The sequence below is a fragment of the Lactuca saligna genome, chromosome 5, assembly GCF_052625555.1.
Source record: "Lactuca saligna cultivar CGN05327 chromosome 5, ASM5262555v1, whole genome shotgun sequence".
In the NCBI taxonomy this organism is placed as follows: Eukaryota; Viridiplantae; Streptophyta; class Magnoliopsida; order Asterales; family Asteraceae; genus Lactuca; species Lactuca saligna.
Window position 1 is genome coordinate 296076449 of NC_136421.1, and position 21803 is coordinate 296098251.

Consider the following 21803-nt stretch of genomic DNA (forward strand, 5'->3'; position numbering starts at 1 on the left):
GAAATACATTTTACCGTGGGAGGAAAGTATGAGAGTTGTACCTTAGGTGACGAGAGTACTTTTGTCGTGGGAATGGGCGAATTGTATTATCGAACCGAACCATCATGACAAGATCGAACCAAACAGTGTTGCCAAACAAAACTGTATGAAGAATCATGTTCAACCGAACTATGTTGACCTGTCCCTGAAAAAAGGTTTGATAAGGGATATATCAATAGTGCACATGCAACAATTATATCTTTCTTTCTATGACCATATTTCTCCAAACAATAAAAAATAGGAACCATAAGCAAATGACCACATAATTCATAAATAGTATGTCTTGTTTACCAAAATATTTTCTCATATAAAGTGATCCACAAACTATGTGGGATGCTCATCACCTTTAGGAAATACATTGATGACATGTTTATCTTCTGTGTAATAGGATATTTTATCTATTTAATGTTTTTGGAAAAAATGGAATATATCAATTGTAATATGGAGGAATTAAAATATGTTATGCGTTTGGTTGACATTAAATGAAATCTCTTTTCTATTTGGTTTCTAGATTTTTCAAAGAAATTAAAAAGTGAATTATATAATATGACAAAAAAAAATACATTTTTATTGATTTTTTGTAACTTGTTATTATTTTTAAAAAGGTATTAAAATTTCATTTAATTATAAACGTAATTTATACTCTTAGAATGTCAAACCTGTATTTTATTGAATTTGAAAATAATATATAAAGCAAAAAAATAGCTTTAAAAACTGTTGTAATTCCTAAAAACAATTCATAGATGTTTAGCTTTGGAGCTAGGTGTAGTGTAACACCTGCGTTTTCTGCTAGATATTTTGTAGAAAAATATGTACTTATATTAGCTAATAATGTAAATTTTCTTATTAATAGATGAATAAAAAATCTTCAAACATGATATAAGTTTATATAAATGTGATATATATATATATATATATATATATATATATATATATATATATATATATATATATATATATATATATATATATATATATATATATATAGTAATTACGAAGTCGTGAGTATAAAGAACGCAAAAATCAGACATTGAATGAGGAATATATGATTTTTTGAAGTCATATGGCCTTATTTAACTATGTATTTTAGGGCATTATCCTAATATATTTGAGTAAAAATACTATATTTTAAGATATATGGTAATTAATATACTTTGAGATGTTCAATTTATGATCAAATTGGAGGTAGAATGCAAAAGGAGTAGAAATGAGTTGAAAAAGATGCAAAAAAAGATGTTGGTAGCTTGACCGCTCTTTAGTGTTTTAGACATATCTCATGACTCTTAATTCCGATTGCAGAGATTCAAGATGTTCTGAAAACTAGACAAATTTTCGGACGACTTTCGTGGTTTTTCAAAATTTTGATTCCCAATTCCCATGTTGTGGCAAAGCTATTTCCAAAACGTGGAAAATCAGAAAATTTTATATACGTGAAGATTCCATTTCCCACGACGTAGCAAGTCTTTTCCCACGTTGTGATTTCGTTATAACCTATAAATAGAGTTGGAAATTTACCCTAATGATATATCTAAAAAATAATCCTAGGGTTAAATAGAAAAGTTGATTCATGACAAGAATCATTCAGTTTGCTGTTTTGACCATGATTAGCATTCCATGCGATTCTATCAATGTTTTACTTTCTGATTTAGGTCTTCAAACCCCTATTGCTTTGTGTTAGACTAGATCAATCATTGAGATTATGGATTAATGTGTTATCCGGATTATTTATTCTAATTTCATTTATTAAGTTTTCTTGTTAAAGATCTTCATGTGTTAAAGTTTCAATCTTTTCTATTTATTTCTAAGTATTATTAGGATTAGATTATTCACTCTAGCTTGATGTGCTTAAATCATATTGGATTTGTATGACTAGGATTTTGACCATAAACCTAGGGTTAAATAGAAAAGTTGGTAACTTTAATATGTGAGCTTATATGTGATGACCATTCATGTATATAATTGGTATTATGATCATTAATATCAGTTTATAATTCAAGTCTTGCATAATTTGAGCTAAACACTGATTTTCATGACTATTTATTCACTTGATCACTGAGTTAATAGATTTGCTAAAATCAAAGGATTAGTAATCTGACCATGATGCTAGTCATAAACCAAAGTATATGTATTGATTTGTTTCCATTCACTTTATCAAGTTAGTTTAGTTGTTGTTGTAATTGAACTTTTATAACAAAACCCCCTTTTTATTGCTTTCGTTTATTTGTAACATATAATCAAATATTCTAATGTTAATTCACTACCGTTCCCCTTGATCTCAACACTCTTTCTTATCAAAACTATATTATACTCGATCAAGTTCACTGTCTGTAAGTTGTGGTTTAGATGTGATAGACTAGGAATCATAAATTTAAAACTAGTGCATTAAAAATATATATCACGAAGTTTTGCGTACGACAAGGTACAACAGTGTGTGTCATAAAATATGAAACGGAGATATGTTACTTAGAATGATCGTGTATGTTTAAGAGTCATATTAAAATGATATTGTTAGTTAAGATATGATACAAATGGGTCACACTAACAATAACTTGATACAATTAATTATTTATTGGAATTTGATTGTAATAAATATTCAATAAACTATTATAATTAATTGTAAATTATTTATTTCTTGTAATAATAATTTTTCATTAACAAGTTACATAACATATCACATGGTATAATTTATTAAGTCATGTACATTATTTTGGACTTGAAAACCTTTTTTATTGTAGCCAAAAGCCAAAGTTTATATTTTATAAAAGAAGTTTACAAAATTTATAAATTTTTGTCTTCTTTTATATATCTTTAGAAGAAAGAATAAAATAAGCATGACCTATTGATTTGTTTAATAAAAAACATGGCTAGTTCTTAAAGGCATGGGGAACAAAATCCTTTTATGACATGAGATGTTGATTGGTTAAGGACTCGTGTGTATTGTTTTAGCTCTAAGAGCGTGCATGAAAGGCTTTCATTTTTTTTATCTTTTCCTATGCCAAAATTATGAGTATGCTTGGAATACTCATTCTCTCTTGTGTTTTGTTTTTACACTAAAAAAAGCATTTGCATTTTTTCTCTCTTTAAGTTCATACATTGACTGTAAAGTTAAAGCTTAAGAGCTTAAGAGTTTAAAGACTAGCATCATCCTCAAGTTGGATTATTTTTTGTGTCTCAAAGGTTCATCAATTCTCCATCAACTTCCTAACCTCCATTTGAGGTTTCAAAGACTACAAAGGTTGTTATGTTCTTCTTTGACTATTTTTTTCTTTCCAAACTTTGCAAGAAGATCCTTGGAGGGCTATAAACTTGTTTTATGTTGCTCAAAACATTAAAGTCTTCCATTGCTAAAATCTTTTGGTTTTGAAACTCATTTTGAAAAAAAAAAAAAAAAAAAAAAAAAAAAAAAAAAAAAAAAAAAAAAAAAAACAATTGGTATCAGATCCATCCTTGCAATTTTGGTTAGATTTTATGATTTTTGAAAATCTTAGTTTTTAGAAAATATGGATAACTTGTTTTTGTAAGAAAATGAATTCATACATATTTCTATGACAACATTATAATTGTTATTTTATTTGAAAAAAGTTTTCATACATATTTTGTCATTTAAAGTTGTCTTAGAAGAACAAAGTTTGTTTTATGTATATGTTTATATGTATGATGTACATAAACTACCCAAGGACCCTTGTGTTGTGTTTGTTGATTTGTTAAAAAAATGGTTGTAATATCTATATATTCATATGGTATGTAATAATTAAATAGATTAGTTTTTTTGTTTATTTTTGTAAGAAATATATTAGTTTTTAGAAATAACTTATTTGTACAAAAATGTAACAAGAAATGAAGATGAAACAATTTTTTGAAGACCGCTAGATAATTTTCGCAACTTTGAAGTATGTAAGGGAAAAGACAACCTTTCTACAAATTGTTGCAAAATGTGTTGTCAATTTCCCTTGGAGCTGTTGGACATAATGCAACTTTTTCTGCAACCATTTTTGAAAACTGTTGCGTATTGATGAATTATTTACCATTCAAGAATTTTTTTCATTTTTGCAAGCAATAGATGTTTTCTTAAGTGGGAGCTTCAACAGTCACATTACTATAAGATTTTTTGGTTCCTTTAAATGTTATTTTAGGAATGGACTTAGCTTTTTTTTTTGTTGGCTCACAAAATTTTCATTAGATGGGTGGTTTATGCACATATGTTTATGCATGCTTGTGTTCTTTATTTTTTGTAATTATTATGTGAGATTGATAAATTAGTTTTTAACATGCTAAAATAATTTTGAATGGAATAAACGTCACATGGAGTTTGGTTTTCAAAATTTATAATGTGGACATAAGATGTAACAAGTGATTGTTTTAAAATATATATATATATATATATATATATATATATATATATATATATATATATATATATATATATAAACCGGTTTATAAAAACATTAATAATGACAAATTTTGAAATACTCAATTATAAGTTTTAAAATGATGATTTCTGTAACTTATACAAACTCTAAATATATAAGTAAAAGGAAATTTTATTAAAGATATAAAAGGTCCTATAGCGCTCAAACTCAAACTTAATACCGATTATTAAATTTATAATGGAACCGTGTTAAATTATACAAAAACTAGTTTTTTATATAGATCATTTAAAAGTGATTTTCTTTTGAAAATTGGTACCATGTCTTATTATATGCATCTAATAACTATGATATCATATATTTTTAAAACTAAAATTATAAAACATAAAAAAAGACCACTTACAAACCTCAAATCTATGCAATCTATTTTATATAATATTTACACATCTCTTGTATACACTAGTGGGATAAAGGTCACATAATCGGTTAGTGTTATCTTTTCATGGTCAGGGTGTATTTGTGATTTCTATAACTAAGTTATAGGCTGATTACACAACCTTTTCAAATTAGATGATTTGATCGGAAATCTTTTATGACAAAGGTCACCTAAGAAAAAAAAGATCATAGGCATATATAGGATCAAATCTGTCTAATAAAATTTGTTGTTAGTGATCCCATAAATCTAGGAATTATATAGTAGAATATAATTGTTAATCGATATCTACCGGGTTGGATTCAAATGAATGGAATAAAGGTCAGATGCACAGTTGATTCCCATCACCAAAAAGCAAAAACAAAAGATGATAGATAGACTACCGATATATTGAAACTTCAAATTAGTGTAAGAAAACATGGTTAATTTAAATAGGGACAGTAAGGAAGACGATGATACCACTTACAAGGGAAAATTGGAAAGAGTGATATGTAAAGCAAAGGAGAAAGAGAGTACATTACACCTGTATAAAGCGTTAGAAAAAAAATAAACAACCATCAGTAGAAAATATGCACCCTTTAGGGATAAAGAAAAGAGATATCTGACTAACCTTTGTTGATTTCATCATGCAAGAAGAAAGTATAACAGTTCTTGTTCCCTTCGAAAGACAATTAACGACGATGTTTAGGGTTTTTAGAGAAAAAAGAAGAAGCAAAGATGGCGAACTAAGCTCTTCCCATTTAGTACGTTTCTACCATGAAGCAGATGAATCAAAAACCTACTAAGATGTAGTGAGATACCTGAATCAGAGAAATATATGGTAGATATATGGAAGATAGGGTATTTAAATTTCCAATTTTGAATCCCTCCATTGACCATTGACGGTGTAAATAATTGGAACAAAAATTATGCAATAGTTGTTGCTTGTTCCAATTTGTAGGAACAAATTATGGAAGAATGAAATAGGCATGAATTATATCGATGGGTTTATAAGAAGACGCCACTTGGAAAAATAGAGATGTAGAAATAAGACAAGTGGCATGTTTAAGAGTCTTTTATTAAAAGAGAAGATTTAATTTTGGATGAAATTCTTGTAAAAGTCCACTAACAGAATACAGATGAGGGTTTAACATAGAAGTATAGTCTTAGATTATAATACATGGGGGTTGGTTGCTTATAATCGTAATTGAAATACTTCATGATGTGATAAACGGTCATACAACACAAGGTATATTGATACGATCATCTTATCATTTCAAGTTCGTTATCTTCCCATATATCACTACTACAAAAAAGAGCATTACTGAAACAAACCAAATTTGTCAGCATATTCATGTCGCTAATTGTTTGTAACGGATTTCCGATGGCTACGGCAAATTTTTAGCGACGGATTTTTCCGTCGGTAATTAGTAATTGATCACCGACTAAAATATTTTTGCAATGGATTACCAACGGAATATGTTTGCAATGGATTATCAGCAGAATAACTCACTAATGGATTACCGACGGAATCCCAGAATAACTCACCAACGGATTACCGACAGATTTTATGTGACAGATTAGCGACGGATTTTGGCATTATTAAAAAATTTATAAATTAATGAAAAAATTAAAAATAACTACATATTCAACACAGAAAAAAATATTAACACATACATCAAATCTTTATTTTAAAACCTATCAAATGTAAAAGAAAAAATGTTTCAATATTCAATATACATTAAATCCATAAATTTCAAATACATACAAAACGAGACTAAATAATTAATTAACTAATTCGTACGTTTGTATTTTAATAATAGAAACTAAAAATTATAAAAATCATTATACACTGGTTTTATAACTGATAATAGTTTGAGTGAGGGACTCAATAGAAAGCTTGTTAAGAGATAACTCCTTCCATTGCTCATTGCTTATCGAGCCTTCTTAAAACAACAGTGCCTTAATAGAAAGCATGTTTTTATTGATTGAAAGTGTTTGGTTTCATTCCTTTGACATAACCATTTTCTCTAATGGATTAAAATGTCTTTAGCATTATAAAACAAATCAGAAATTAACTAAATGTTTAGAGTTTTGAAGTACCAATAATATTTCTTCATTTGGGATAACATCTAAATCAAGTATGTCATTATCAACATTTTCCAAAGTGGAACAACGTGGAGTTGAGAATTTATTCTTTATATCATTTACTTCTTGTTCGGTTCCCAAGATGAACACAAATCAAAGGTGAAATCAAGATGAACACAAATCCAATGTGCAAAAGGGTTGCTTCGGTCAGAGACGATAGAAGGATGGGAAAGGGTTCATGTATTTTGTTTCTAGAACAGAGCGCAACAACGTATGTGGTATTTCTAGAACAGAGAAAGCATTGGATACCGGTGGTCAAATGATTTGCGGAGTACATGTATGACCTTTCTGGAATAGAGAATGAAAGGGGTCAAAAAGGAGGAGATCACCAGTTGTGTTTTCTCACCGGTGGCAGTTGATGATTCTTTGGAGCACATAGTCGTAAACCGGACGTGAAGTGGTGGCATATATGGATGTCACCATGGAGGGAGATGATTTCGGTGGCGGTTTAGAATGGTAGCCAGAGTGTATCGATGATGGTGTAGATTGGTTCGCGGAAGATGATATTGGTAGCTACAAGACGTCGCTTGTAGATTCTTAGAAGAGAGGTTGAGATAGTGTATGGGAGTGAGAGTTGTACTAGATTCCAAAAATTGATAAATTAGTTAATTTACTTTTTTTAATTATAAATAACAAACAAAAAATTGAAAAAAACATATGAAGGGAAAAAAAGTCAACATAGAATATCAAAACCTTTGCATTTCAGATAGGTTTCTAGAACTATACTTGTTCCAATCATAATAAAGAATGCAAGAACATCAGGTCTACCCACAATTCTTGAAGAATCTTAAACCCCAAGAATGAAAGAAGATTTAAAGCTTTTAAAAATGAATGAGAAATTTGAACATAGAGATTTAATGGTGGAAATTCACAAGTTCTACAAAATCTACAATGAAAAAAAAAATGAAATTAGATGTCTTAAATTACCAAACATTACAAGCAATAAGTAAGTTCTCTAATCCTTTTCAATAATTTTCAAAATTGTGATTCAACACATGTGGGTTTACATAAGAAACTAAACGCATACGACCACAAATAATAATCCATATTTAATCAATTATCGAATAATTACATTAGATACTAATGTGTACATAAACATTATATTTACAATTTTAAACTAAAAATAATTTTGCATTATTTATTTGTATAAGTTATTTGTAAATAAAATAATATGCATACTATTTAGTCGCATACAATCTTTATGTACAACCTATTCGTAATAGATTAAACCATATCAATTACAATGTAATAATTTTGTAATTGCATTGTATTAGCATCTTATTTGTTTTAAAAATCATAACTTCTCAATTAACCATATGCTTAAAAAGAATGTAAACTATTTATTTTACCATAATATATAACCATATTAAACTACATAATTATTTCATTGCACAACGCGCAGGCATTCGCCTAGTGTATGCATAAATCGATGCTACATTCCTACTTATACAATCCCAAAAATGAACGTGAATAGTAGCATGCCTAGTAATAAACATGTGTTCTCTTGAAAGAACAAACCCATTTATAAATCTCTATCTCTCACACTGATACCATACACTGCTAGAAAAGTGAGTATTACCGACGGAAAAAATCCATCGGGCACTACAACAGAATACCGATAGATTTCCGACGGACTGAAGAGTTAGGATATTAGTGACAGTACTGCGACAACTTGGCGAAGGAATAAACTTTGTCGGTAATCGACGAAAATCAACAACTTTGTAATTCTATCAGTAAAATTAACATTAGTATGTTATTATTTAAAATTGTGAGGGCAATTTGGTAAATAAATAAATCAAAGGCGTGGGCTACACATCTACTTAACCCAAGCTAATTCAAAGTAGGGCTCCCATTCTTTCTTTGAACGACAATCTCACAACACCACCATTGAAGAACGACATAACTTTAGCCGTCGTCGCCGTAGTTGGTGTTTCACCTTCGTCGAAACAAAGAACCATGTCGTCGTCGCTCACCAACTTCTGTCAATACTCCACCATCAATCGATTGTTTTCCTCATGTCCACCTCCTATTTGACGTTCCACTGCACCAAAGTCACCGTTTGTCGTCGATGATTGCTTCCGTTTCACCGACATTCACCTCCGACATCAATCAATCTTCCCTAACATCTAGGTTTTTGGTATTGTACCATTCACCACTCTCTTTTCTAATATTCTACATTTCACTATCTAATTTCTTATGTAAATTTCAAACACCACAGTTAATTGAAAGCTGTTTAAGTTTCGGTGCATCTATGTTTGCATCTGTATGTATTACCTTATGTATATAATCATGTTCTCATATCTCCATTTCCATGACTATCAGATGCTCGATAACATTCCCTAATAAAGGAAAATGGGTCAATATGAGCTTCTATGTGTATACAAACATGTTTTGGTGCATCTATTGGAGAACTAGAGAAGTTAATTAATTTCTAAGCCATGGTACATGATGTAATGATAGCTTACAAATTGAAATCTATATGTAATATGTTATTTTTTTCTTACCGTGAGAAATTTAATATTCTTAATTTGTCTAAGGAAGAGATTGCTTTTGTTCAAGAAAGTTTATCTCCTACATGGGAGTTAAAGCTTGAATTCAGATTTACTAAAAGTAGTACAATAACTGATCCTTATAAAAACATAATCAAGTTTGAAGAATTATTCATTGACGTCAATTTTCTTGTTGATACTTGATATTAGGATGCCTTTTTTGATTACCTTGAAGGAAATGATTGTTCTGATGTTGAAGTGTATGAAATTGTAAAAGGTTCAGTTGTTTTACCTAAAATACCCTTGATGAGAGTTGAAGGTCCAGTGGTTGTGAGTCAATCAGTCAAATGAACTGCTTTACATTTACCCCATAAGATAGTTTTTGAAAGAATGTTAATTGAAATGCATTTATATTTTGTTTCTTATAGGTGGTTCAGTTGTTGGAAACTCCATATATGAATCTTATAATTTATGCGTCATTAGTCACCACAAATGCTAAAATCCAAACTTCTTCTTGAATTAGGATATAATATGTATTGTTCAACCTTCTAATATTACAATATTAGTAAATAATTATTATTCTGCCCTAAGTTCCACTTTTTTGGTAGGTTGATTTAGCTCCAAACTTTGACATGTTGGTTTTGTTCAAAATTCTATTTTTTTGTCCTTTTTCCAAGACTTTGGAAGGCATAAGTGATAAATGTGATGGGAGTGATCAATCGGGAACACGGATAGTCATTGAGGTAGTTATATGAAATTCTTTTGTAAAGTAGTTTATGAAATTTTACAAACTTAAACTTTTTTCATTCAAACTTTTCAGCTTAAGAGGGGTCTGATCCAACAATTATTATGAATAATCTCTATCGCTCCACTGCTCTACAATCAACTTTTAGTTGCAACATGGTAGGGTGAGTCGTTATTAGTTGGGTCATTTTTTTCCTAATTATGTCTTCAAATTTAAACAGGGTTTGACTAAATTTTGACTTTTCATATTTTACTCATCTGGTAGAATTCTTGATGGACAAACTAAACAAATGGGTTTAATATAATTGCTTAAGGCAACTCATGAACATACATGCTCTCTTACTATACTTATATATGGCCTATATTCACTCTTTGTATTTATGTATGACCTACATGTTAGGTTTTGAATGGCTACAAAACACAAACTTTTAAATATATTCCATTTACTTAATCTTTTATCCTACATGCTTTCTTTGATTTTCGATGCTCAGTGGTTGAAAGACGTGCAAGGTTTAAGCTTTTGCACAAGATAGATACAGACAAAAATAAATACATATTGTTGAGGTATGTATGTAATTATAACTTGTAAGTACATGTATATATGCATAAAATCTCTGCCCAACATTTGTTTACCTGAAAATTTTGGTCTTGAATTGGACCACACTATGAAATGAATGGCTAATGACTGTTAACATATTTTCTTTCTTGGGTAAATGAAGGGTATCTTAATTGGGCTCGATGATGTAATTGATGTGATAAAAAAAACTACAAGTAACTTAGTGCCATCAGCTGATCTTAGGAAAATTAAGGCTCACTATTATTTTATTATCTATACAATGAAGTGACATGGTCAAAGTATTTACTTTCTCTTTTGACTTCATGTTGTGAAATTATAATTATGATTTATATTGCAGAATTTCAATTATCCAAAAAACAAGCTAAAGCAATATCAAATATTAACTTATGAAGACTTACATTGCTTGAGGTCCTACACCTTTTTTATTTGTTGCCATTTTCATTTTGAATATTATGTATTCTAGTTATTTTTTTAATCACATTAATAAATGTCTTTTATTGTTCAACAGAGAGGTAAGTACATTAATGAAGGAAAATCATTGACTGACCAAATTTCTAACTTGGAGGAACTTCTATCAAGCAAAAAGAAAATATGATAGGTATATTATATACCTTTTTAATTTTATCTGTTATTTTATTTAGTGTAAGGTTTGTTATATCTTTTTTCCTAGAAAAAATTACTAAAATCATCCCTATGTGTAGCACCTGGTTTCTGGTATGTAAATCTTATTCGAATATTGCCTATTTTAGCCTTGGACTCGGCGAGTCATAGGTCCGACTCGCCGAGTAGAAACGTGACCCAGGTCACGTTTTAAGTTGGCGACTCGGCGAGTCCATATCCCGGACTCGGCGAGTCGCCGCTGTTGGATGAAACCCTAAGTTTCAGGGGTTCGCACCCTATTTAAACGACTTAACTGCCCCAAGCCAGCCCTCATTCACCCTTAGAGCCCTGTATCCCTCGTTCTAAGTTGTTCCTTGAGAGTTTGAGGCTATTGTGTGTGTTTTTGAAGGTTTTGAAGGAGGAAGGAAGTAGATCCAGAAGAAGGGAAGCCATCCAGGCAACTATATTGTGTTCTTCCAGCAGTTCCCTTGAGGTATAACTCGTTTTCCCCATGATTCTATGCTTAAAACTTCATTTGGGTCTTTCTTGGTCAAATCCCCAAGCTTGTATGTGCATTATATGTCGTAATAAGATGTTTGGCCTCTGGATCTAGGCAAGATTGAGCTCCAGGAGCTCAGATCTGTTAGCTTTATGGCCCTATGTTGCTTGTTAGCCCTAGATCTACCCTTTTAAGGCATTTTGAGCCCTAAAATCCATATTGGTGAATATCCACACGTAAAATTGGAAACTTTACGTGTGATTTGTGTCCTAGAAGTCCAGATCTATGAATGGCATGGACTGGAATCGAGCAAATCGATGTATTTGGTGGATGCATGGCGGCGACTCGGCGAGTCGTATATGTGACTCGGTGAGTCTGGTCGCGAGTCACCGAATTGGTCCCTTTATGATGTATCGAGTTTGAGCCGTGAGTCACAGGGGGTGACTCGGTGAGTTGGGAGCTGAACTCACTCATGTTAGGACTCGGCGAGTCCAAGGCAATCTTCATAGATCAAGAACAGACTCGGCGAGTCGTTCATACAACTCGGCGAGTCTTAGCATGTTCTTCGGATGAAGATGAACTCGATGAGTTGTTCATACAAGTCGGCGAGTAGGATGAAGGGGTTGAATGTCAGTTTAGGAGATGAACTCGTCGAGTCATAGCCTAACTCGACGAGTAGAATCAGGGACCCAGGACAATTGTCTGGACAGGGACTCGGCGAGTTGGAGAGCCAACTCGGCGAGTCGGGTCAACTAAAAGTTGACTCTGATTTGACTTAGGCCTAGACCAGGGGTAAAATGGTCTTTTTACCCAAAGGACAGTTAGCAGTGTATGATTAAGTATATTGTGGGAATTACAGCCGGGGAGTTTCCGGAGCAGCAGCAGCAGTAGTAGGTGATCAATTCCCACACAGACCAGCAGCTATTTCGAGGTGAGTTTCCTTTCCAGTAGGAATGGGTCTAAGGCACCAAAGCCGAACCGTGTAGACGAGATGTTAGTACTAGAGTGTGGGCCGAGCCCGTACCTCTGGGTTTAGTCAAGTATGAAATATGTGTTAATATGATAGAGTTGCTTATACTTGTTGTCTGCGTGATACTTGTATGTTATGGGTTAGCGGTTGAGTGTGGGCAGGGCCCGTATCTCTCCGAGGTTGGAGTGTGGGCTAGGCCCGTATCTCCCCGGTAGCGAAGTGTGGGCAGGGCCCGTATCTTCACAAGTGTGGGCGAGGCCCGTATCTCCCGGCTAGCGAAGTGTGGGCAGAGCCCGTATCTTCCCGAGTGTGGGCAAGGCCCGTAACTCCTAGCTGAACATTGTTTGTTATATGTATGCATGGTATAGGGTATTATGGGGGAACTCACTAAGCTTTGTGCTTACAGTTTCAGTTTTGGTTTCAGGTACCTCCTCAGCTAGGGGAAAGGAGTCGGCGCGGTAGCAGCACGTCACACACACACTCTCCGGTTTCCGCATTTACGAGCTTTTCTGGGATTGATACTCTGATATTCTGATTGGTTGTATGTTGTGGTTTTCAGACATGGTTCAGTTTATATTATGATTGATCAAACGATGTTTTAGTTATTAATATTTTCTAAAGTAACGTTTTCAAACAAAAAAATTTTGGTTGTGAAAATTGGGTCGTTACAAGTTGGTATCAGAGCCCTGGTTTGAGGGATTCGGACATGTCTTCGGGAGTGTCTGAACTCAAATCGAGGGATTGAAAGATTGTCTAAAAGAAAATGTTTTCTAAAATTTAGAAAAGAGTTTTGAGAAAGAACGAAGTGTGTGATGTGCGCGACCGGCCGAGCTCAAGTAAGTATTCCCCATAGTACCCATACAAGTTTATGTTATGTTTATCAGCTTTCGTAGAACCGCATGCTATAATAGGACTAAGGATCTAGGAGTGATGCCTTATGTGCCTACTATTTGTGTTTCAGTTGTATGAGAAATTGCATGCTAGTTATTGAGTAGACAGTAAGTAGGATAGCCTGATTAGGTTATGCCTGGTAGTATGAGCTTAGCACTATATGCTAGCTCAGTTCCTGAAAGTGGATAGAGTTAATTGAGATTGTTACCTTGTCTGAATGCTGCTTGCTTCGTGCTTCATGGGACTCTTAATAATGGGAGTTAGCCATTAGGCGAATGCGTCACGTCACATGTAATCAGGATTGAATAATCTTAGAGTGCCAAATTTGATCCTACTGCGCAACTCTTGTTTGAGTCCAACCGTTGTAGGGACGAGTCGGGTACTCGAAGGATTATCTAAGCCTCGTCACATGTGATGGTATTCGGGTAATGGCCAATTGGCATTACAATGAGGCCTGCAGCAGCTGAGGACTGGTTAGAGTAGAATTAGAGATCTCCCTAGGGCAAGCCTAGGATGAGTATAGCTGTGATCAGCAGTAGTGAAGGGGATTTGGTGGAGTCGAGGCATTCCTTGGAGAAGGTACGGATAGATGTGGAAGGTAGTATGGGCCCGTACTACTGAAAGCAGAGGATCCGTACCCGAACCAAGGAAGGCCAAGATAAGACCAGGGAACCTGTAAGTAGTTGTGATCCCTCAGGAAGTAGCAGTATCACTAATGATTGTTGTGATGTATTTCAGAATGGTGGTACTTCGATCGAGGCCGGCAGATGGTGGTTCAGGAGAGGGGTCAGGTTCGGGATCAGACTCCGAGCCGATTGATGAAAGGCTATGTGAGTTCATCGCGTCAGAGATCACCAGGGGCATCCTTGAGTCGACCCCCATTCTCTTTGGGTCGATCAAGGAAGGGATCATGGAGTTGATGGAGGATCGCCTACGGGCATTCAGGAGCAATATGGCCTCTAGCCAGTCAGGATCTCGCACATTGTCCTTCAAGGACTTCAGGGGCAGTGGTGCGCCGGATTTCCATAGGGTGAAAGACCCCATTGTCGCCAGGCGATGGATTGCAGATATCGAGTCTGCCCAGTTGACTAGCTTCTGCCCCGAGTGGTCGAAGGTGAGATACGTAGGGGGTGTTTACGGGACCGAGCCCGGGATTGGTGGGAGTCAGTGGGTGACTCGTTGGGAGCCTCAGCTATCGAGGCAATGACCTGGTCGGACTTTGTGACCAGGTTCAAGGCAGAGTTTGCGCCGGCTGTCGAGCTTCAGCAGCTGGCCAGGGAGTTTCTAGACATGAGGCAGATGACGGAGACTGTGGTGGAGATCACCGCCAAGTTCCGGGAGAGGGCTTTATTGGTGCCCTAGTATGCTGGTGACGAGGACATGAGGAGGAATCGTTACCATGATATGCTACGAGCTGACATCCGGGAGCATGTTAGCTTTTCGGCTTGCCCTACCCTGGACTCCATGATTGCCAGGGCTAGGGAGAGGGAGATAGATTTGGAGCACATCCGGAAACGAAAACTAGAGGAGGGTCAGGCAGGAGGGGCTTCGGGGAAGAAGCCCAAGGGATCAGATGGTAGGCCGAAAGTCCAGTCAGGACCGAGCCGCTGCGGGAAATGCGGCAGGACGCACGTGGGGGCATGTAGGATGGGATCAGGAGGCTGCTACAAGTGCGGCAAGACACGACACTTTAGCAGGGATTGTACTACTCCAGTTTCAGCTGTTCAGACATCAGAGTTGCTGTGTTTTCACTGCAACCAGAGGGGCCACAAGAAGGCCAATTGCCCCCAGTTGACAGTTGCAGCGCCAGTGAAGGCGCCAGCTCTAGCGACCCTGCGGATCACGGATGGTTGGCAGGGCAAGGCAGAGGCTCCAGTGGTGAGGAGTCGGGCATTTCAGTTGACTGCCGAGGAGGCACGCGCCGCACCCGATGTGGTGCCGGTATGATTCTTTCCCTCTATCTTATTTTTTTATGATGTTATGTTATTGATATGTGCTCTATATGTATATATATGCATTAGGATCGTTCCATGTGAACGGCCTCCCAGTTCAAGTGTTATTTGATTCAGGTGCATCCCGATCATTCGTTTCCCTTGCACTTAGCAAGAAGTTTCATGAGTCATCGGGCGAGTTAGATTGCCCTTTGGAAGTGGAGATCGCTGATGATCGATCGGTACGAGCATCGATGATATTTCGAGATTGCATGTTGCGTTTGTTTGAGGAGCGCTATTTGGTAGATTTGGTTCCCATTACGTTGCGTGGGAACAAGGTGATTATAGGTATGGATTGGCTGAGCCCTAATGGGGCGGTGATAGATCGCGCGCAGCAGCTAGTACGGGTCAGGACCCCAAGCGGGGGAGAGTTAGTGATTCATGGAGAGAGGCCTCAGTGTGGACCCACTGTATGTTCAACTGCAAGGGCTAGGCGCTACCTTCAGCAGGGATGCGCAGGATATGTCGCATATGTGATGGATACCCGGGAGGCGGGTAAGGCGACAGTGAGCGAGGTTCCGGTGGTCCGAGACTTTGCAGATGTTTTCCCAGAGGAGCTTCCTGGGATACCTCCGGAGCGACAGGTGGAGTTCAGGATTAACCTTGTCCCTGGCTCGGCTCCGATAGCCAAGGCGCCGTATCGGTTGGCCCCTCCCGAGATGTAGGAGTTGTCTACGCAGCTGCAGGAGCTGCTAGACAAGGGATTTATTCGTCCGAGCAGTTCACCCTGGGGAGCCCCGATTCTGTTTGTAAAGATGAAGGATGGGTCGCATCGGATGTGTATAGATTATCGGGAGCTGAACAAGGTAACGGTGAAGAACCGTTACCCGCTTCCGAGGATTGATGACCTATTTGACCAGCTTCAGGGAGCATCTTGGTTCTCCAAGATTGATTTACGTTCGGGTTATCATCAGATGAGGGTCAGGGAGGAGGATATGCAGAAGACCGCGTTTCGGACGCGCTATGGTCATTATGAGTTCGTGGTGATACCGTTTGGGCTCACCAATGCTCCTGCCGCGTTCATGGACCTCATGAACCGTGTATGCAGACCGATGCTGGATCGGTCTGTGATAGTCTTTATCGATGATATCTTGGTTTATTCCAAGACTCGGGAGGAACACGAGGAGCATTTGAGAGAGGTATTGGAGACCCTGAGGAGGGAGAGCTTGTATGCCAAGTTCTCCAAGTGTGAGTTTTGGTTGCGCGAGGTGCAATTTCTTGGACACCTCGTCAACCAGAACGGGATTCTGGTTGATCCGGCCAAGGTCGAGGCCGTGATGAGATGGGAGGTCCCGAAGTCTCCATCTGAGATTCGGAGTTTCCTGGGATTGGCGGGCTACTATCGGAGATTTATCCAGGATTTCTCCAAGATAGCCGTACCCCTGACACGGCTGATGAAGAAAGCCGTGGTCTTTCGGTGGGGACTCGAGCAGCAGGCTGCATTTGAGACGCTGAGACGGAGATTGTGTGAGGCGCTGATCTTAGCCCTGCCAGAGCGCGTAGAGGATTTTGTGGTCTATTGTGATGCGTCCGTTTCTAGGTTGGGCGCGGTACTGATGCAGAGGGGGCATGTCATTGCCTACGCTTCGAGGCAGCTCAAGCCTCACGAGGCGAACTACCCGATGCACGATTTGGAGTTGGGGGCGGTGGTCTTTGCTCTCAAGATTTGGCGACATTACCTCTACGGGGTTCGGTGTACCATCTACACGGACCACAAGAGTTTGAGGTACCTCATGGACCAGCCGAATCTGAACATGAGGCAGCGTCAGTGGTTGGATGTGGTGAAGGATTATGATTGCGAGATCCTTTACCACCCGGGGAAGGCCAATGTGGTGGCCGATGCGCTTAGCCGCAAGGCGGCGCCGATTAGGGACGTCTGCTTGAGGATGACCGTGGTGACTCCCCTGTTGGAGTAGATTCGGGAGGCTCAACAGGAGGCTATCAAGGAGGAGCATTGGAAGAGCGAGCGCGTGGTGGGTCAGGTTTCCTCCTTTGATTATGATAGCCGAGGACTATTGACACTACACTGTAGGGTGTGGGTGCCGTATCACGGAGGCGTGCGCCAGATTTTGATGGAGGAGGCGCACAAGTCCCGATTCTCTATTCATCCCGGGGCGACGAAGATGTATAGGGATCTTCGTCTGGATTACTGGTGGCCCTGCATGAATCGGGATGTGGCATGGTACGTCGAGCGGTGTTTGACCTGCAGGAAGGTCAAGGCCGAACATCAGAGACCGCATGGCAAGATGCAGCCGTTGGATATTCCACTGTGGAAATGGGAAGATATCACGATGGATTTTATCACGAAGCTTCCCAGGACCGCACGTGGAGTGGATTCGATTTGGGTCATCGTGGATAGATTGACCAAGAGTGCTCACTTTATTCCGATTCAGGAGAGCATATCGGCCGAAAAATTGGCCGACATCTATATCAGGGAGATTGTGGCACGGCATGGGGTGCCAGTATCGGTGATCTCGGACAGGGATGTGCGTTTTCTTCCAGATTTTGGAAGAAATTCCATGACGAGTTAGGCACTCGTCTGCATTTTAGCACCGCCTTTCACCCGCAAACGGATGGCCAGAGCGAGCGGACCATCCAGACTCTGGAGGATATGTTGCGGGCGTGCGTGCTAGACTTCGGTGGTAGATGGGATACCTATCTTCCCCTGGCCGAGTTCTCCTACAAAAACAGCTATCACGCGAGTATCGACTGCCCTCCCTTCGAGATGTTGTACGGACGGAGGTGTAGGACCCCGATATGCTGGGGTGAAGTTGGCCAAAGGATCATGGGGAGCACCAAAGTGGTGCTCAAGACGACCGAGAGGATCCAGCAGGTCCGGAGCAGGCTTCAAACTGCTCAGAGTCGGCAGAAAAGTTATGCCGACAAGCGTCGATCTGATTTGGAGTTCCAAGTCAGGGATATGGTTCTCCTGAAGGTGTCGCCTTGGAAAGGCTTCATACGATTCAGGAAGCGGGGCAAGTTGGGCCCGCGATTCATCGGACCGTTCAGGGTCGTAGCCCGGGTGGGCAAGGTGGCGTACAGGTTGGATCTGCCAGCCGAGCTCAACCAGATCCACAGCACTTTCCATGTTTCTCAGTTGCGGAAGTGCTTCGTGGATGATTCAGCAGTAGCGCCTTTGGAGGATATTCAGGTTGATGACAGCCTGAATTACATTGAGCGCCCAGTCGCAATCCTCGACAGGAAGTCGAAGGATTTGAGGAACAAGAGAGTGGAGTTAGTGAAGGTGCAATGGCAGCACCGTAAGGGTTCGGAATGGACTTGGGAGCCGATGGACGAGATGATGGAGCATTACCCCGAGCTGTTTCAGGATCGAGCAGCAGACTTCGAGGATGAAGTCTAAAATAAGTGGGGGAGATTTGTAGCACCTGGTTTCTGGTATGTAAATCTTATTCGAATATTACCTATTTTAGCCTTGGACTCAGCGAGTCATAGGTCCGACTCGCCGAGTAGAGACGTGACCCAGGTCACGTTTTAAGTTGGCGACTCGGCGAGTCCATATCCCGGACTCAGCGAGTCGCCGCTGTTGGATGAAACCCTAAGTTTCAGGGGTTTGCACGCTATTTAAACGACTTAACTGCCCCAAGCCAGCCCTCATTCACCCTTAGAGCCCTGTATCCCTCGTTCTAAGTTGTTCCTTGAGAGTTTGAGGCTATTGTGTGTGTTTTTGAAGGTTTTGAAGGAGGAAGGAAGTAGATCCAGAAGAAGGGAAGCCATCCAGGCAACTATATTGTGTTCTTCCAGCAGTTCCCTTGAGGTATAACCCGTTTTCCCCATGATTCTATGCTTAAAACTTCATTTGGGTCTTTCTTGGTCAAATCCCCAAGCTTGTATGTGCATTATATGTCGTAATAAGATGTTTGGCCTCTGGATCTAGGCAAGATTGAGCTCCAGGAGCTCAGATCTGTTAGCTTTATGGCCCCATGTTGCTTGTTAGCCCTAGATCTACCCTTTTAAGGCATTTTGAGCCCTAAAATCCATATTGGTGACGTAAAGTTGGAAACTTTACGTGTGATTTGTGTCCTAGAAGTCCAGATCTATGAATGGCATGGACTGGAATCGAGCAAATCGGTGTATTTGGTGGATGCATGGCGGCGACTCGGCGAGTCGTATATGTGACTCGACGAGTCTGGTCGCGAGTCACCGAATTGGTCCCTTTATGATGTATCGAGTTTGAGCCGTGAGTCACAGGGGGTGACTCGGTGAGTTGGGAGCTGAACTCACCCATGTTAGGACTCGGTGAGTCAATGCCCTGACTCGGCGAGTCCAAGACAATCTTCATAGATCAAGAACAGACTCGGCGAGTTGTTCATACAACTCGGCGAGTCTTAGCATAAGTGTTCTTCGGATGAAGATGAACTCGACGAGTTGTTCATACAACTCGGCGAGTAGGATGAAGGGGTTGAATGTCAGTTTAGGAGATGAACTCGTCGAGTCATAGCCTAACTCGACGAGTAGAATCAGGGACCCAGGACAATTGTCTGGACAGGGACTCGGCGAGTTGGAGAGCCAACTCGGCGAGTCGGGTCAACTAAAAGTTGACTCTGATTTGACTTAGGGCTAGACCAGGGGTAAAATGGTCTTTTTACCCAAAGGACAGTTAGCAGTGTATGATTAAGTATATTGTGGGAATTACAGCCGGGGAGTTTCCGGAGCAGCAGCAGCAGTAGTAGGTGATCAATTCCCACACAGACCAGCAGCTATTTCGAGGTGAGTTTCCTTTCCAGTAGGAATGGGTCTAAGGCACCAAGGCCGACCCGTGTAGACGAGATGTTAGTACTAGAGTGTGGGCCGAGCCTGTACCTCTGGGTTTAGTCAAGTATGAAATATGTGTTAATATGATAGAGTTGCTTATACTTGTTGTCTGCGTGATACTTGTATGTTATGGGTTAGCGGTTGAGTGTGGGCAGGGCCCGTATCTCTCCGAGGTTGGAGTGTGGGCTAGGCCCGTATCTCCCCGGTAGCGAAGTGTGGGCAGGACCCGTATCTTCACAAGTGTGGGCGAGGCTCGTATCTCCCGGCTAGCGAAGTGTGGGCAGAGCCCGTATCTTCCCGAGTGTGGGCAAGGCCCGTAACTCCTAGCTGAACATTGTTTGTTATATGTATGCATGGTATAGGGTATTATGGGGGAACTCACTAATCTTTGTGCTTACAGTTTCAGTTTTGGTTTCAGGTACCTCCTCAGCTAGGGGAAAGGAGCCGGTGCGGTAGCAGCACGTCACACACACACTCTCCGGTTTCCGCATTTACGAGCTTTTTTGGGATTGATACTCTGATATTCTGATTGGTTGTATGTTGTGGTTTTCAGACATGGTTCAGTTTATATTATGATTGATCAAACGATGTTTTAGTTATTAATATTTTCTAAAGTAACGTTTTTAAACAAAAAAAATTTGGTTGTGAAAATTGGGTCGTTACACTATGGTTTGCTTAAATTTCACGTTTGGTCTCTATCTTTTTTTTTTGCACTCAGACAATCCCTATAGTTTGTTTGGGTTGCGATTTTCATCCTTGGCCAACATGAAATGAGACTTTAACTTCGGTAGAAAATATTACCTTCACCGACCGATATTCATAATCCATTTAGATTATTTGAAATTGTACAAACTAAAGGAGTGGAAGTTATGAAATGAATGATATAAATGGATTTAAGTACCATGTAGCATAAGCAAGTTAAAGGAGTGGGAGATATGAAATGAATGACATAAGTGATTTAATTTCCATGCAAGAGAAAGTTTTACTACATCATTCTTGTCAGATTTTCATTTGGGAACATATTTATAATTACGTAGGAGCAAAATCAATTGTTCCTTCATGTGGTGAAAGAAAAAATGTTTCCTTCCGAATGTCCGCACGTTGTGCAGAAACACCTATGTAATTGAAGACTTTACAAATATATGTTTTTTTTAGGGTAAATGGCACAAAAAATACTCTTTTTACACAGAAATTCAATTTTGACATCGTGTTTTTTTTTTGTATCAATTTTGACACTGTGTTTTCCAATTTGTTACAATTCTAACCACTTGACCGGTTAACCAGGTTGCATGATGACGTGTCA

The 21803-nt window shown here is 38.5% G+C and overlaps 1 long non-coding RNA gene across 2 annotated transcripts; it reads left to right on the top strand.

Annotated features, from left to right (window-relative positions):
• The first annotated feature begins 8831 nt into the window (after positions 1-8831).
• LOC144998355 (uncharacterized) lies at positions 8832-21076 on the top strand. 2 transcript variants are annotated; one of them, XR_013660270.1, is made up of 9 exons: positions 8832-9103; positions 10133-10198; positions 10276-10358; positions 11114-11184; positions 11285-11374; positions 11786-11869; positions 12735-12806; positions 14475-15677; positions 20919-21076. It is a non-coding gene; the product is annotated as an uncharacterized LOC144998355 (long non-coding RNA). The 2 variants fall into 2 exon arrangements; XR_013660269.1 differs by lacking the exon at positions 8832-9103 and having other exon boundaries at positions 9904-10198.
• The last annotated feature ends 727 nt before the right edge of the window (positions 21077-21803 follow it).